Source organism: Periplaneta americana, chromosome 12, assembly GCF_040183065.1.
Source record: "Periplaneta americana isolate PAMFEO1 chromosome 12, P.americana_PAMFEO1_priV1, whole genome shotgun sequence".
Classification (NCBI taxonomy): domain Eukaryota; kingdom Metazoa; phylum Arthropoda; class Insecta; order Blattodea; family Blattidae; genus Periplaneta; species Periplaneta americana.
The window spans coordinates 112,741,838-112,760,448 of record NC_091128.1 but is presented as its reverse complement, the minus strand read 5'-3'; the positions used below and the strand labels follow the sequence as shown (position 1 = coordinate 112,760,448).

At 34.3% G+C, this 18,611-nt stretch overlaps 1 long non-coding RNA gene across 1 annotated transcript in view; it reads right to left on the bottom strand.

Annotated features, from left to right (window-relative positions):
- LOC138710078 (uncharacterized) overlaps nt 1-18,611 on the bottom strand; it is a 736,860-nt gene that overhangs the window by 579,496 nt on the left and 138,753 nt on the right. The gene's annotated exons all lie outside the window — the stretch shown is intronic.

Sequence of the window (18,611 nt, the reverse complement as noted above, 5' to 3'; positions counted from 1 at the left end):
AAGTCAAAAAACTACTTTTTTCAGGAGAGCAATAAAATTGAAATAATTATTTTCGAGCTGAATTATCTGAGTAATTTATGTTATACAACACCCGTCATAACATAGGTATGACATTACGGAATATTTGTGGCATTTACGTTTATATATTACAATTTATAGGCGCGTGTTTTTTTTTAAATTGCACTAAGTCATGACTTAGTTTGATTTGGAAAAAAAAAATTCAGAATATTTCCCTATATTGGTTAATTCAAGTATGCTGTGTTAACTCAAGAAAATGTTGCACATATTTATTACTAAATACTGTAACGTTTTACTTGTTAGTTTTAACATGGAATATTACATTTTCCATTTAGGCCTACAGAAATAGAGAATTGAATTGCAAATGCTGTGTTAACTCAAGAAAATGTTGCACATATTTATTACTAAATACTGTAACGTTTTACATGCTAGTTTTAACATTGAATATTACATTTTCCATTTACCTAGGCCTACAGAAATAAAGAACTGAAATGTAAATATTGTGTTAACTGAAAAAAAAATATATTACACTGTAGGTATTATGACAAATACTTTAACTTATTACATACTATTAGTTGTAACGTAGATTTTACACTTTACATTTACGAAAATTGAAAATGGTTGAATTGAATATTGCAATGTTCTATTTTCACTGAAATTGAAATCTAATTTATTTATTACTAAACTAATTGAACTTAATATGTACATGTTAGTTTCAATATGAAATTTTACTATTTTTTTTTATTTTCATTTAAACAAATGACTTTTCTTCGTCATACATACGAACAGTATTATCATTATCCCCTTCAGGTTCCTTCAGCGCTTGTTCATAAAATTGTTTGGCTTTACTATTTTCCTCGGGTCAGCTTAAGACGTCATTCCTTTTTTCAAAGCTAATGGTAGTTTTTAATTTACATCAGGAATATTAGTAGCGAACTGCAACGTGTAACTACAGTAGGACACTGCTAAGTCAGCTGTGTCGATAGCCAGTGCGCATGCGCACCAACATAGTTGGGTCTGGAATAAAACAACAGTTGAATTAGTTGGATTTGGAAAACACCGTCAATTTTGACATTTAAAATGGACATGCCTTAGTTGGATTTGACTTATATTCTGTTATTAGAATTGTGTAACATGTATAGGAGAACATACTAAGCAGCATAGCTAAAATTCACCAGAAATTGACTTAGTTGGTTTTGGAATCCACCTCTTCAATTGTAGATAACTACTCTGATTTGTAACTACTGATACGCCTGTGTATCATGATATTTTCCATGCGTTCACTTACTGTATAAACCTTCTGAAAGTGTGAATAAAATTCTCAATTGGCTATGACCGATTACGTATATGTTATTACGATTATTATTACATGTTTAATAAGAATACTATGATATCCTCATTTCAAGTCTTCCCTGTTCACTAAAATGTAGCGATGATGAGTACTCTCAGTTACCGGAATGGTCGCTAATTAATATGTACAACCTTTTTATTTTCTTTCAGGTTCCATAGCGACGAGACAAGGTAACGCCGGTACGGGAAGCGTCGTCATGAAGGACTACAAACACTCTAGTTCGTTCAACTGTCAACACGATTCAACGTCGCAACTTTGATTACAAAACCATGTAACATTTTTAATATTCTTTCGGCAGAAATGCAAAATTCAAATTGGACGATACAGGGTTCCCTTTCATCGTAGCCAATAATTATGCTAGAGATAGTTTTTATGAGAAGTATTTGGAACGACTGTTTCCTGCTTTGTTACAGAAAACTGGGAAAGAGCGATGGCAAATTTTTGTTCTGTAACCCTTATATTCGCATTTATTTACTTATTTACGTTCAGTTCCTAAGAATTGTACAAATATGACAAATGAAGAGTTCCCCGGAAAAAGGATGTAACATCAAGTTCAAGTAAGTTTAAAGCATTCATTTATACACAAATTATTGCGTCCTATAGCTATATCCTTGTTCAGTGAAATGGCTATAATAGTAATAGGCCTAATGATATATGCCCTTGAAATTATTTTCCTTTCTCCTGAAACATGAATATTACAGTTTTGTTAGTTTCATCCTTGGTCCAGGGAGATCTTCAACTATTTTCTCAAACTAAAGAAAGTATTCCTGGATAACTAATTTAGAACAACCGTCGTAATACAGTGCGAACCAATAATGGCGCACATCAGTGTTATAATATTTATCAGAAATTGCTTCAGATACTTATATCACAACGAATTATACAAGTCATCTAATACGAAACTGACTATAATCTTGCAGTATAATAAAATGTCTTTTACAACACGAACTTCAAATGCCCACCTCCTCGGATCGAAATGTATCGCAAGGGAGAAGGAGGAAGCATACCCGCCAGCAGCCACGGATGCACGCCAGTGCAATGTCTTATCCGCCGGTAAGAGACGCTATCCCGACGGTGCACTGTGCTGATGACCGCTGCCTTACGGGAAAGTGTACCATTGATGAAGTCAGTCTCTCTTGTAATATTGTACTTCAGTTATTATAAAGAGAGTGGTTTATTTTCGTAAAAAATATTTTCCATAAAAAGAAATCCACAGATATTGGATCCTGTGACCTGTTAATAAGTCAGACGGTCGCCAAAAAAAAAAAAAAAAATCTTTCAGGGACGTCATGGTGGCATGAAACGTGAGACATGTTGTTGCATTTCTTGTAAGAAACGCGTTCGTCAACTTCGAGCAGGGCAATGAATTGCAAGATTATATTTTAGTACAACTTGCTATTCAATGAAATTAAAGGACGAGGAAACTAAGCAACATTATCTAATTTAAAAACCATTAATTTTGAAGCCAATGAACTATGCGACCAGCTTGCAACATTGTAGCCTGTAAGGGCGATGGGAGGTAATTCGCTAAAGCACACAGACCTGAGTTCATTGACCTCTTACATCTGTATTACGAGAAGAAAGAGTAGTTGCAGCGATGTTGCCAGACTGCTGATACTTCAAACTCAATGTTCTAATTAACCGTGCATTTAATCACAAAACGTAATATACTGTAGATGTTCTATTCATTTAAATGTACCCTATCGTCCCTTTCAATCTGCAGGATTATTTCACTTCCACCCTGTAAAGTCAACCTAAGGAACATTCGAACCCACTGTCTGGTTAACGTCAGAGCACGAATCATCAGATTACGCTGGTGACCTAGGCGTTTGTTGAAAATGCGTTGTGATATTATTTCTTTTCATACATTTTTAAACGGAAGTAATGAAGACTATACTGTATTGCAGACCAAGCGATGTGCTTTTGCATTAATAAAGTCTCTGTCAGGGAAATATCTCAAAGTCAATGAATAATATGCACAAAATTTTTTTGAACTAACAAAATGACGACGATTAAGGTAGGCGTTCTCTTACCGGATCGGCTCCGTACGGGACATTCGGATTTTTATTCTTTACATTACTTTAAACGGAGCATCGCCCACTTAGCCGTGTCGCCTCTGACCGTATGACAGGATTCCATCCAGAATTCTGACCAGATAATTCTAAACGGATTTTCGTACGGTCCAAGATCGAAATAAATATCATGGCAAATATGTCGATTACAAAGCCTCCAATCGCGGTAATATTGAAGGCATAATGAAATGGATGACGCTAAACTTATTTTATTAAATTTGAATTTCGAATTCATTTTATGTGTATTCCAATAAGTCATATAATAACACGAAAACGTGTAGTGTTGATTGTTCAGTCTTTCACTTATTTATTGTAGCAAAATATCGAACATTTATTTTACTAATACATATTAGTGAACGTTTTCGCCCTTATTATAGGCATCATCAAACTAATAAGTATATATCTATGTAAAAGTGAGTAAATCCATGTTAAACATATTGCAATAAGCAAGTTTAAAACAAGCATGAATTAACAATAAATGATTAAAAATTATTGAAAAAGTTATGTATATTTAATAAAGAACGTACTAAAAATTGTCTGTATGAAACGAATTAAAAAATGTTTATAAACCAATGCTTTGCTATCATCACTAGGTTGGTTATGGGTAAATGATTAAATATATACTTTACTAAAAAAGGTATGAATGTGAAAATAACTGCAAGTAACCACTGTTTGTCTTGTTTATTAATGGGGGGGAAATTAAATATGCATACTTTTTACAAAAAGTCTACAAAGAACAAAAATATCTGCAAAAATAATTCTGTCAATAATATCTGGAAAAACATGTGACGAAATATAACTAAAATCATGAAATTAATGTTGTTGTTTTATACTGCCAGGCGTTTGACAATAAAGTCATTTGACCTCTTGCACTCCAATATTTTTCAAAGATATTATCACGGTCAGCCATTGAAGCACAGATTTTGAGGTGTTCCGAATCCATTTCTTGGTTTGAGTTGCACAATGGGCAGTTAGGGGACTGATATGTTCCAATTCTATGCAGGTGTTTGGCCAAACAATCATGGCCTGTTGCCAATCTAAATGCAGCTACAGACGATTTTCGTGGTAAATCGGGAATTAACTGTGAATTTTGATGCAGAGAGTTCCATTTTTTCCCTTGGGATTGTGTTATCAATTTTTTTTGTTGAAGTCTAAGTATGTAGGTTTAATAAATATTTTCATAGAGTAATACGTAGATTTAGTAACAGGTCTGTAAGTAGCAGTGCTGCCTTTCTTTGCTAAAGCATCCGCATTCTCGTTTCCCAGGATTCCACAATGGGATTGTATCCATTGGAATACAATTCTTTTATTGAGTGTTATTAATTGAGAGAGCATTTTAGTTATTTCTGCTGTTTGAGATGAAAGTGTATGTTTAGAGACTACTAATAGAATAGCTGCTTTGGAGTCTGACAATATAATTGCAGTCTTAAATTTATTGATGTGGTAAAGAACATTCCTGAGACTTTCACTTATTGCAATGATTTCTCCATCAAAACTTGTTGCTCCATATTCAAGAGATCTATAAAGTGAGAAGAGACAACACGAAACACCTGCACCAGCACCTTTTTTTCTGGAGATCAAGATCCGTCGGTGTATAAATGAAGCCAGCTTTGTAGAGGATACCTAATATTAATTGTTTCATTATTTCAGATGAAATTAATGTAATGAACATGAGTGAAAAAACATAGTTGGAATGAAATTGAATAGTTTATAACATACTATGAATCAGAATATATAACATACTATGAATCAGAATAAGTAATATTAATTGTCTCTAAAGACAATTGTTTCATTATTTCAGATGAAATTAATATAATGAACATGAGTGAAAAAAACATAGTTGGAATGAAATTGAATAGTTTATAACATACTGTGAATCAGAATAAGTTGACAGAGATGAGTGTATGTGATTATTCAATTAGTGATGTATATAAGACCAGAAACTATAAAACTTAAATTTTGTATAACAGTGTTGAAAGATGTGATAAACCAAAATTGAGCATTCTTAAATTATAAATGTATATGAATAAGTCAATGACTGAACAATCAACACTACACATTTTCGTATTATTTTATTAAGTCCAATAGTATGAAGGGTTTTATAATTTATGAAATTAGAATTATAGCAATGTAATATGGAGAAAGAACATAAGGGATGAGATTGGGAAATACTAAATTAACCAGGTATATCCTTCATAGTTTATTTAAATTAACCAGATATGTCTTTCATAGTTTAAGTTACAGAGCTATTCATTTTATTTCCAGGTTCAGTTCAACACTAGAATGAAATAATTCGTTCTAGTGGTAAATTACAACACTATTTGATTATTATTCATTCGGAAATGCGGACAAGTGAGCCATATTATAATAAAAATCCGAATGTAACAAACGATTTTTTCCGGCAAGTGAGCGCCTACCTTTATGGTACGTTTTCCTGAGTATTACGCAGCAAAGAGCCAGGAATGGAAACGAACAAAGCTATTAGTGACGTGATGCTTGCTATATATCTATTCGACAGCTTATTTCCAGGTCTTCTGCAATAACGCAGGAAATGGAAATGATACACTTGATCGGCTTACATCGGAAGTGATCGGTAAAATATCCTGCAGTAAAACTCACTTTTACAAGCAGTAGTGTAATAAAAGTTTGTAAGGTTTCTCCCATTCTAAAATATATCCTTAAAGCTATTTTCAAGCAAACATCGATCCCCAGCAGAGACATTCATCTCAATAGTACCGGAAAATAGCTTATATTGAAAGTATTTTGAAACCTATAACGGCCGTCAATCACGAAGGCAAACCCAGGAATATAAGTAGCTTCTGTGCATACAAAATCACGACATCTCTCGAAATGCAAGATAAAATTATTGTACTATTGTTCACAGGTTTATTTATAGACCAGATTACCTATATAGCCTAACTAAGATTGACAGTGCATTAAAATAATTTAATATAAAATTGTTACTAATTCCAAAACAATTTATAATCCAAGCAATTAATAAATGGCGATGTATAAAATCTACAACGATAACGGCCATCAATTACGAAGACGAGCCGAATAAGAAGTAGATCGCGTGCACAGAAAGTCACGAGATCTATAATCATTATCCAAAGTTCTCACAATTGTTTTTTATTTGATTATTTAACGACGCTCCATCAACTACTAGGTTATTTAGCGTTGATGAGAGTGGTGATAGCAAGATGATAATTTGCGAGATAAGGCCGAAGATTCGCCATATATTACCTGGCCTTACGGTTTGGGAAAAACTCGGATAAAGCCCAACCAAGTAATCAGCCAAGGCGGGAATCGAACCCACACCCGAGCACAACTCCGGATCGGCAGGCAAGCGCCTCAGCCGACTGAGTTACGCCGGTTCACAAATTTGTTCATGGATAATATTATAAGTTACATCTAATACTGACAGTGAATTACAGTAACAATATAAAATTATTACTTAGGCCTATTCAAAGAACGTAGCCTAATTCTTTTTTCAATTGCTTAATGAATTACATAATCAGCTTCATTGTTATTTAGCGTCCATGAAATTACTATTAATGAGATGGCATTTGGAAAGAAGAGTGCAGAGATTCACCATAAAATTACCCACATTAAAAATACCGTTGGAGGAAAAAATAGCCAAATCTGTTAATCAGCCAGCTTCACCGAGATTCATATGCAGGCCCGAATACAGGTTCGAAGCATGAGACGAATTTGTTGACTCATATGATCTACATAAGTTTCAATGGGGACACATTTATTATATTTAAATAGCTATTGTAATGAAGTACAGCGCAAAGCTTAAAATCTTGAATGAAGCTGACGGTTCGTGGTATGAAGTAATATCACAGTCTAGCATATACAGTCGCGAAGCTCAATACGTAGTAAATATGCAAACATTAGATAGTTGCTCAACACTAGGATCGCTAATATCGCCTCATTACAGGCAATGCAAAATAGTACCGTCACAGTCTATTGTTTCTAGCACCCTCAAAACTCAAGCTTCGTGACTGTATATAGTAGACTGTGGTAATATTTTATGCGCAGAAGACAGAAAAACTGAGCCGCCTGTGTATTTGACGGTCATTATAGTGATATGGATTTTGGGCAACTCTAAAATACTACCCAAAGTATAAAATTTGTTTATGAAAATATGACAGACTGACTTCATTATTATCCTCTTCTTCCTTTTCTTCTTCTTCTAGAAGACATCAGATTTATATTCTCAATGTCCTATCCTTGAAAATTCAGCATTGCAACTGTTACTGATCTATTCATCATGATTTTGGATGTCAGAGTCTGGTAATCTAGTTTCGTATTAAAAGTTACCTTTTCCATAATTTTTTCATTACAAATAATATACATAAACCAATGATTACTTCCTTTAAGTAAATTTGAGTCAAAATGTATTGTCCACGACCAACTTTCAAATCCGTATATAACAGCACTAATTAAATCGGGAGAACATTCACCTCTTCTCATATCCTGATCTTTTCTTGGAACTTAACATTATATTCTGTTCATAGTATATGATGAAGTGATGATTAAATTTCAGCAGGGATAGATTTTTACATATAGCTAAATACTGTTTTTATTATTTTATACACACATCGAATGTACAGAAATTATGGTTACAGATGAATTTCAGCAATGGTTCTGACACAAACTCTCATGACTTAGCAAAGGTATGATGATTCTATGGCTCTTCCACCTGTTTTCAGACCATGGCTTCTCCAATTCTTTTCCTCCATTCTTCTCTCGGTTTTGCAGCTGCCTTTCAATTCCTGACAAGGAGCAGGTTGGGAGTGGGAAGGTTTATACAGAACATGAAAATTCCGTCCAATAATTTAAAACGAATATGTTCATAAAATTGAGCATGGAGATATTTTATGTAACTATTAGGTAATCTGCTAACTCATACCGCAGAAACATGAGTAGAGCTTCATGAACTCTATATCCAGGTTGTAAGGGGTATAAGTGCTGTCCTTTTCATAGTCGTCGGGGACGGTCTACAAGGTCAAAAAATGTCCCTACAACATAGAGTCAAAACTTGATAGTTTTCCCAGAAAAAAAAATATTTCTTCTCTTATTTTATTCGCGTTATACTGCTTATATCGTCTGTAAAATTACGAAAACAAGTACATCAGTAGGTATATTTAGCAAAGAGTTAATATTATTTTAAAAACATATTTGTGTGTGTTCTATTACGTTTACATGAAATTAAATACAACTGCATGCTTAAATTTGTTCATGTTCTGACGTGAGAAACGTTGCAACGTGTACAGCAGGCAGCACTCTGCAAAGGCGTACGTACATGTCAGCTGAGTTCAAGCTCTCTGTCCATAGCGGATGACAGTTCGGTACCAGATATTCGATGAACAACTTACAATGTCATTCACAGTTTAGGAATATTATATGGTACTAATTTATGGAGAAAGTCGTCGTAATTCAGGTGAGGTAAGAAGATGTACCGTCAATGTTTTCCGCAATGAAGGTTACCTAATCGGCATACTTTTGTAGCACTTTCTCAACGATTATTAGAAACTAGGAGTCTCTTACCTCGTTTCGAAAATCATATAAACAGAAATTTATTAAAAAAATAATGGCACTGCGTTATGGAAGCGGGAGAGATTAAAATGTTGCATTTAAAAAAGTTCGTGTGATTTTGTGCAGTAAACCATTAGTATTCATTTTTTAGACGTACAATAAAAAAATGGACCAATATTGCCAATAGTGTTAAATAAAATAAAAATTTACCATAAAGTTCTATTAATGAGGTTGAAAGTTTGTATTTTCTGTTCGGTTTATGTAAACAACGGTCCACCCCTGCATTAGAATAGAGCATCCGTTTTGTACTGGTATGTCTGTATCCGCTTGAGCTATACCATGTACTTGTAAACTCCCTCCTCCCCCTTCAGCAACGTTGCCAAACGTCTAATATTGTAAACTTTAATAATTAGTTAAATATTGCAATTAGAAAAAAAATTGTGAGGACATTTTTCTGCCTGCCTTATGACATGAACAATCATCGGTTAAAATAATGGCACTTATACCCCTTACACCCTGCATAAATAAATGTTGTGGTAACATTCAAATGTCCACACCTGTGGAGTAACGGTCAGCGCGTCTGGCCGCGAAACCAGGTGGCCCGGGTTCGAATCCCGGTCGGGGCAAGTTACCTGGTTTAGGCTTTTTCCGGGGTTTTCCCTCAACCCAATACGAGCAAATGCTAGGTAACTTTCGGTGCTGGACCCCGGACTCATTTCACCGGCATTATCGCCTTCATATCATTCAGACGCTAAATAACCTAGATGTTGATACAGCGTCGTAAAATAACCCAATAAAAAACATTCAAATAAGACTTTTCAGAAGATTCGAGTGGTGTGATAGATCAGAGAAATGTTCACTAAGTCTTCTGAAGAAATACTTCAAACTGAAAAATATTTCACGCGAGCAATTTATCGAGACACTCTCAAATGTAAAACAATTTCAAATAGGATCATGGCTAAAAGCATTTTAGAGCTCTTAAGTCTTTAAAATAATGTTTCATATTTTCCCTCTTTTGTCTCCCACCAGATGCATTTCAGTCTTGTGAATCGGGGGAGCTTAGTAAACAAGATATAGAAGCAGTTGTAGAATTTCCAACTGATCCGATCCTTCCATCCGATCAAGTGCACGCGCTGCTTCAACCAGGGAATTGGGACAGATTTGCTTACAGTTACGCTCAACTTCCAACATTGTTATACTACTTCTGTAAGGGTGTAGGACTTGGAAATTGTCTCGTATTTACTCTCTTCCTGCATGGTCGACGGATTTCAAGACTTTCATAACAGCAGATGCCTCGAACATAAATCCCGTGAAATGCTAAGCTGTATCAAGCACCATGCAAATTCTTGTTTCCTCCCACTCAACTCTCCAACTAACATCATTTATTTCCTTCCCACCCTTCTCTTGATTTCCCTAACCCTACTCTCCTCTAGTGCTGGCCGTCCGATTATAATTCAATTAAAATTCACAACAAAATTATTTCTGTTGAAAGGAAAAAGTACCTTCACAATTTGGGACAAAAATGGAACGCTAAAGAAATATAATATTATCGCATGAACGTAATTTTATTTTGAAATGTATAAATAAACATGAAATTGAATTCTCACTTTGCTATCATGCAGAGCTGCTCTTAAGGGGTTAGGTACAGGTTACAGCAGTAAAATTTTGGAAATATTCAACATTTTTTTTCTCCATTACTGTATCTTGTACAATAATGAAAATTGGTATGTGTAAAACACTGTTCTTCTGCTATATGAAAATAATATTTTTACGATTTCAAAAAATTATTTACATTTTTTTTTTTTTTTCAAAATTCAGTTCATTGTGCAGTGATGAAACGTTTCACACATAACTCAAAAACTATCCAACATACTGTGATGAAATTTTTTGTGTGTATTTATGCATGTCATATCTACAATATGATGCAAGATCACTTCTCTACCTTTGATATATTGTCTGACAAAAAATAAAACTACTTAAAAATGGTCATATATCAGTATTTTCTTCTAATACAAAATAAAAAAAATATTATTTATTAATGAATGTAGTTGAAAGAGCATGATGTTGTAAACATGAGTTTCAGCAATAAAATAAAAAAGAGATAACATGAGAATGTTAACAAGTTTATGAGTTATGAGGGAAATACATCATCACTGCACAGTGAACTGCCACCATTTTTAAAATATATATAAATATTTTTTTTAAAGAAGGACAGTGTTTTACACACACCAATTTTCATTATTGTACAAGCTACAGTAATAAAGGAAAAAAAAAATGTTGAATATTTCCAAACATTTTACTGCTGTAAGCTATACCTAACCCCTTGACAGATATTTTGAGGAAACATAATATTTTGTTTTTATTCCAACTTAAATATGAACTACAACATTAGAATTGTTATACGGACATTCAGTTTCTAAAAATATTGATTGTGTGAGATAATTTAATTTAAAAATAGAATTTAAACCCTTTATACAAATTGTAAACAACAGTAGATTTTAGATCCATTTCGAATCTAGTTTATAATGTTATACTACATTGAATGAATCAGTGTTTAAGAAACGAGCGTTGCGAGTTCCTTAATTTTGACGAATGCAATGACTGTGTAACATTATACACATGTTTCATATGCTATTTTTGTACCATAATTTTATTAATAATGATGGACGAGTGTTTTACGGGCTAAGAGGCCGTGATCTATTAGCGATGTTACGTCCAGACGTTTTATCTGCCGCAGCTGTAGACGAAACGTCTTGATGTGGCCTTGCCAATAGACGAAAAAAAAATGTACTTATCTGTAAATAAGATTTCGAATGCTTGTCGTCTTATTGCTTCCATCTGTCAAAAACATTACCTTACTGAGGGTTGCGTATTGTTTATAAATGTTTCATTTCATCAACAAATTTTCAAGTGCAGGTGTGACTCAATAATTTATTTCACAACGATCTTACGTGACACAGTATATCAACTTACAGACAGTAAATCCAACTTCAAATAAATCTCAAGAGACAAAGAACTTCTGCCACAGTCGTCGTAAGTCTAATTTATTGTTGGAAAAAGTTCAGGTAAACAATTTGGAACCGACTAAGATCTTTAGATGCAGTTCTGAGAATTTCCTGTGATAGAGGGCATATACTACGCCCACGAAAGTAGTGTCTTTCATACGACTAACAAAAGGTAGTTATTATGTCGTTGTGGTAGTATGAAATCCATTAGAACATATTAAGAGTTCTGATTATTTGCTTAACTTTTAACAAAACGTAATATTTTTTGTTCCATGTTCAAATGCTACTAACTTACATGTTATTTATGAAGCAAAACCACGCTTTAGGAATCAGTTCTACAGGGTGTAAGGGGTATAAGTGCCGTCCTTTTCACAGTCGTCGGGGACGGTCTACAGGATCAAAAAATGTACATACAACATAGAGTCAAAACTTGATAGTTTTCCCAGAAAAAATATTTCTTCTGTTATTTTATTCACGTTATACTGCTTGTATCGTTAGTAAAATTACGAAAACAATTACATCAGTAGGTATATCAAGCAAAGAGTTAATATTAGTTTAAATAAATAGTGTGTGTTCTATTACGTTTTCGTGAAATTAAATAAAAATGCATGCTTAAATTTGTTAATATTCTGGCGTGAGAGACGTGGCAACGTGTTCTGCAGGCAGTACTCTACACAGACGTAAGTACCAGTCAGCTGAATTCAAGCTCCCTGTCCATAGGTCTACTGCCGAGCGAATGGCAGTTCAGTAGGCCTACAGGGTATTCGATAAACAGCTTACAACGTCATTTATAGTTTAGGAATATCATAATGTTATTAATCTATGGAGAAAGTGGCCGTAATTCAAGTGAGGCAAGAAGGATGTACCGTAAACGTTTTCCTCAAAAAAGATTACTTAATCGGCGAACTTTTGTAGCAGTTTCTCAACGATTTTTAGAAACTACAGTAGGAGTCCCTTACCCCGTTTGGAAAATCACACAACCGGAAATGTGTTTAAAAATGATACTGTTTTACGGAAGCTAGAGAGATTAAAATTTTGCATTAGAAAAAACGTTAGAGTGATTTTGTGCAGAAAATCGTTAGTTTATATTTTTAGGCGTATAATAAAAAATGAGAAATATTGTTACATAAAATGTAAATTTACCATAATGTTCTATTAATGAGATTGAAAGTTTGTATTTGCTGCTCGTTTTATGTAAACAACAGTATTATCATGTTGCTCTCCTGCATTAGAACAGAGGATCTGTTTTGTACCGGTATGTCTGTACTGTGAACTCATAAACATCCTCCTTCCCAACCAGGAACAATGCAAAACGTCTAATATTCTAAACTTTAATAATTAGTTAAATATTGCAATTAGAAAAAAATTGTAAGGGCATTTTTTCTTCCTTATGACATGAATAATCATGGCACCTATACTCCTTACACCCTGTATAGAAGATTTTAAGCAAAAAAATTCATATCAACATGCGTCAAATTATAGTTAGTTTTTTCTTTATTTATAAAAATCAATACATCATATTGTGAATTAGGTTTGTAACTCGTTTGCGTCTAATACAAACAATGGGGCTGCACTAAGGGAAGTATAGTTACTCTGTGACATGTTGTACGAGGAGAAGAGAAGGATAGGTGAAATCTGGTGACTTCGTAAATCGATGAGTAAGCCTAAAATAAGCATTTCGCGATCTTACACTGGAAGATATCCCTTTTAAAGACCAAGCGACGTGTGTACTGTATTATCAACATGATAGATTCCCTTTACTTTTCTCGTGCAGTAACAGCTCACCTTCTGTACTAGACGAAAGTACAAAGGAGAGAACCTTTTAAGTTATTATTTATCCGCATTGTGAATTTTGCTGTTCTCATCAGCCATGCTAAGTTACGAAATGCTACGCGCACGATTCACATCCATGCGGCAAGGAGTGATGAAGTGGAAAAAAGTAATATCTGAAAGTCTGCTTTCTAATTTATGTATAGGCTACCTTTTCGTTGTTAACCCATTACCGCATAGCGTCCTAAAAATAGGACGTGTGTAAAATACTGATTTCTATAGAACTTTCCTTGTTTAGTACAGTTGGAGGCATTGTTTAGAAGATAAATTATTACATTGTATTATGGTGTTGCAGTGTTTGAATTCCGCGCGAACATTTGTTCATACCAGCTAATTTTTTACAAGATAGCAGGATAACAGTATTTTGTGACGCACCGCGGGTAAGTTCATTCTTAGTTACTCTGTAATGGTGATACAGAAGTCTGATTTTTATTTTCACATAATGAGTTGAATACTTCAGTTTTCATGTGGTATATAACAACAATAACATTTTCTTATATGTTGCTAGGTACAAGGTGAAATAAAGTGCCGTCCTAAAACTAGGACGCCATGCAGTGTGCACTCCTGTAGTATTCTTTATAATATGTATATGGTTTCCATTACATTATTTTATTTCCAGTCTAAGCGTGAGTGAAATTCTGGAGTTAATGGAAAATCAAAATAATAATAATGAGAGTCTAATATATGTGACCCCTTCAGAAGTTTCCCATGATACAGATGAAGACAGTGATAAATCGGACGACGAGCATGAGGCTAATTTGAATAATCTTGGCAGTAAAATGCTACTTAGTATGAAAGCGGAATTACAAAAAAAAAAAAAAAAATATGTAATGATGATAATTAAGATGACAATGTTGATGAAAGTATGCTAGATTCTTCTAACATAAAGGCTGCAACGAATGATTTTGAAAGTACATTAGACAAAAATGAAGCGAGGTTTCTCGCACAAGTTATTGCCGTCCGAAAAGAAGGAAGATAATGTATGAAAATTTCCAAGACAGGGAAGGTAATTCCAGGCTAGAAGGCCATTGTACTACTACAAATACAAGTACTATTATTATTACTACTACAACCACCAACGTACCACGCCGTGGCATCGTGGTCTAAGGCATCTTGCCTAGGACTCGCGTTACGGAATGCGCGCTGGTTCGAGTCCTCATGGGGAAGAAATTTTCTCAGGAAATTTCGGCAAGTGTATGGGACCGGTGCCAACCCAGAATCATCATGCACTTGTGGAGATACGATAGGTAGCGAAAATCCGGTTTCTGGGGGGAATCATCGTGCTAACCACACGATATCGCCATTCTGGTTGGATGATTGTCCAATTCTGTTTCGGCATGTGGACGTGAGACCAGCAGCCGGCTGGACGGTCTTGGCACATGGGCTGTAGCGCTACGGATTTTTTTACAATCACCACCATCAGCACCAGCGTTAGTAGCAAAAGCAGTACTAGCGCTAGCACAAAAACAGCAGCACCAGCGTTGGCACTACCAATGTTAGCAACAGCGGCAACAACAGAGTGGTGGTCCATCTTTGCTTATTTTCTTGATGTTGCGATAGTAAATGCTTGGTTTCTGTACAGAAAAATGAAGCCTCAAAACTCTTCAGAATCGCCCCTCAACTTTTGCCGTCTCCTGGTTTTTACAGTTCTGAAAAGACATGGGGCGAGTTCCCACTAAGGAAAAATTGTTCCCATTCCATCAGGAGACATAAGATTTGATGGTCAACACCACTGGCCAGTTGAAAATGTAACTCAGTGAAGGTGTGCTAATTGTACAGGGAAAGCAAAGTTCATCTGCAGCAAGTGTCAAATTGGACTCCACCCTAAATGTTTCTACCCTTACCACACAAAATAGTGTTGTACATGCGTAGCCTTGTGTGAGAAGGGCCGTTGAACCACTGATTCTAATATGTTTAAATTTAATTTTTTTTATTTTATTTAAATTCAAATATACAGAATAAAGAAATATAATTACAAAACAAACAAAGAGAAATACAAATAAAATAATACAAGCAGTAAAAAAAGAAGATACAGTAGTATTAACAAAATTTGAGACCGAATGAGCAGCGCTCGTGCTCGGTCGCAGTTCAGATATAATATTAAAATAAAAAATAATAATAATAATAATAATATAAATAAATAAATAAATAAGTAAAATAAAATAGGAACTAAAATATAATTACAGCGGCAATGGAATTATATAATATAATATATGTATTTGGTACATAATAAACATATAAATATTATTTGAACTACAAAAAGGAGTTATTCAACTACTGCATCACTGACCACTATGCATAGCGTCCTATTTATGGAACGGTCCTTAATTTTTATCCCAGAAACTAAATAAAGTTAAAAATGGTAAGAAAGCATTCTTAAGTCACCAACTAGCAAACTTAAACTCAAAAACGCATTTTTCAAGTCATTAATAACTTTATGCAGTAATGGGTTTTTAGTATGCTTTAATAATCTTTCTGAGTATTTTAAACTAATTCCCTTTAAAGCTGTTCACAACCGCTTCTGCTTTCTTACAATTCGAATAGCTATAGTTCCTGAAATATTTATTATCATACAAACTTGTGTTTGTAAGATTTCCTTCACTCAAAATAACCTGTAGAACTGATTCCTAAAACGTTGGCCATACTTCTCTAATTACTCTGTATATTTAGCCACTTGCACTGCAGCACACTTCAGACAAGGTAATATTTATTACATCACCAATCTACGTTGCTTGATATCGATGGGCAATGCCTATGTGCACCCAAACACAATGTGACACAATTCACGAAATTAATTCCACCACGTATATTTTTACACACATATAGCCCATTTGGGATTATATAAATCTGTTGGGTACCAATTAACTATTATTAAATATAAGCTACCTCTCCGTTTCTACTTATAACGTCTTCATAATATTTTGTTATACCTTGGAATTCAGAGTCAAACTGTCCAATAAAATTACATCTCCCATTAACTTTATGTTGCCACAATTTTTTAAATAATAAAGCGGCAGCTAATCTAACTCAGAAGTTAAAATTATTTTCAATAAAATAATTAAGAAAAACATCAAGAAAACTAGGATTTTCTTAAAGTTTTGTGCTGTGAGAGTGTCACTACTAAAGATGAACAAATCTAACTGCCACTCTCGCTCGCTGTGTTCGTTGCATTTGTCTTTCGAGTCTCGTCTCGTCATTCTCGTGCGCTTCGAGTCTCGCTCATCACTCTCGAAATAGCATTTGGTCGGTGTGGAAAGATTTCGTAACTTTAAGTAACATACAACCACTGTCTACTATATACAGTCACGAAGCTTGAGTTTTGAGAGTGCTAGAAACAATAGACTGTCACGGTTCTATTTTACATTGCCTGTAATGAGGCGATATTAGCGATCCTAGTGGTGAGCAACTATCTAATGTTTGCGTATTTACTACGTATTGAGCTTCGCGACTGTATGTACTAGACTGTGATACAACATTGAAATAAATAACATTATAAATGTTTAAATGAGACAAAAAGACAAAACAGAAGAGATTTAGTTATCAAAATGTTCTGGTTTTATTATATATTACCTATGTTTATTTAAATAGAAAAAAAAAAACAAATCTCAAACAAATTTTCATTTCTAAGAAACATAAAACAGAACGTTAATATCTTTTTACTTGAGATTGCACACTTGATCTCAAACATATGAAAAGCAAATTCCTAACCTTTTAATATGGGCCTAGTAATTAAATAAAGATTGGGGAACGGATTATTATACACTGAAATTTCAAGATGATGTTTCAAATAGGCTACTTGATTGTTTATATATATATATATATATATATATATATATATATATATAACAGTTGCCAAAGTAGATAAAAGTTCAGTCAGGTATAAACAACAGTGGAGATTCAAGACTGCTTGAAGTTCGGGACTTCAGGGTGATCAATGTCTGCGTCTCGAAACACTCACAAGCAGTCTTTACTTCAACGACGGCGAAGCGACGTATAGAACATTGTCTTGCGGGTTTTCGGCTTTGCGGGTGCTGTTAGTTTTGCTTTCTCGATCGTTGTTCATCTCTACTCATTACTATAGGTCATAGAGTGCAATTTCCGGGCCTCATAATCAATGGGCATCATACAAACTTTTCCCTACTAATTATGGTTAACAATTATCCATTTTTATTACATTTGAAATATACATAATATGAGTAATGTTTTCTGTATTGGGCAAAGGTAATAAATAATGATGAAAACTCTCCTTCCATGAATACGAGGTTGCCCACGCTTCAACCATACAGTGTGAATGTCTCTGAATTCTGCACAGCGGTCAGATGTAAACAAGAGGTGGTTTCAGACATACAAAGTATACTTCCGTGGAACATAAACGTTGCGCACTACCTGTTTGGGACATATTGGAGTGAAATATAAACAATGTAAAATTGTTACTGTATGAAGTATACAATTCAACTAAAGCCTACATTATTAGAATGACTTCATACAGCACTACAGTTTATAAATCGACCCGCTCACTTACTACCGTACTGGACACGTAGCACCACAGTTCAGCACTGTTGCTGTAACCAGACGGTAAGAAAACAATACTAAACCCCTTCCCTCTGACGTCATGTACAATATAGTCGAGTCAAATATATGTTTCTATCGTGTTTACGGAGGATTTGTTTCACCTGTTGTAATAAAATGCTGGTAAGCTGTACATTATCTTAACTGTTTCTCACAAATGGTACACAAAATATTCCGAAGCTGAATCACGTTCAAAGGCATACAGGTTAAAATTAAATAAAA